Source organism: Triticum aestivum, chromosome 7B, assembly GCF_018294505.1.
Source record: "Triticum aestivum cultivar Chinese Spring chromosome 7B, IWGSC CS RefSeq v2.1, whole genome shotgun sequence".
Taxonomy (NCBI): domain Eukaryota; kingdom Viridiplantae; phylum Streptophyta; class Magnoliopsida; order Poales; family Poaceae; genus Triticum; species Triticum aestivum.
In genome coordinates, this window is record NC_057813.1 from 197,353,975 (window position 1) to 197,354,796 (window position 822).

Genomic DNA, 822 nt, shown 5'->3' on the forward strand with positions numbered 1-822 from the left:
ACATAAAGGGCTTTAAAAGAAATGCCACAGTCGGGCGTCTAAGCGACACCACATAAAGGGCTTTAAAAGAAATGCCACAGTCGGGCGTCTGAGCGACACCACATAAAGGGCTTTAAAAGAAATGCCACAGTCGGGCGTCTAAGCGACACCACATAAAGGGCTTTAAAAGAAATGCCACAGTCGGGCGTCTGAGCGACACCACATAAAAGGCTTTAAAATAAACAATCATAGGGAATATCCCGGAGGTAGAACCATCCCAGAGATACTCGATAATAACAATAATATCACGGGTTAGTCAACAATAATAATAATCATAATCATCATAAGTCACAAGTCACAATCCATGTTGTTCCAGTTCCGATTAACAATTTCACCTCCGAAGACCGACACTAAGACCGACACCTAACCCATCCCAGACTGTAATCCTTAACCATGGACACGGCTATTCGAATAGGTTTATTCTCTGCAGAGGGTGTACTCTTTACCCACGAGTAACGGATTTCTTTAGTCCATCGGGACTAATTCCGTCTACGGTCTTTTTGTTGAAAACACTCCTAACTTGCACACACCAGCTTAACTCACCGGTGTCTGGGATCACCCACGACACCTGTCAAGCAAAACTCTAAGTGGGGAGGCTACAACCTCGCGTAGCATGGGATCAAATTTATACCGCGCGCTCTAAGGGGTGCCCCCCTCTCGGTCCCAACCGGAAACACCCATGCCCCCGGACCAGGTGGCCTGCCTACTAGCTACAACCGGTATCTTCCACCCTGGCCTCTCTGTACGGTGTGTGCTAGAAAGAGGTTGACAACTTACTGAACC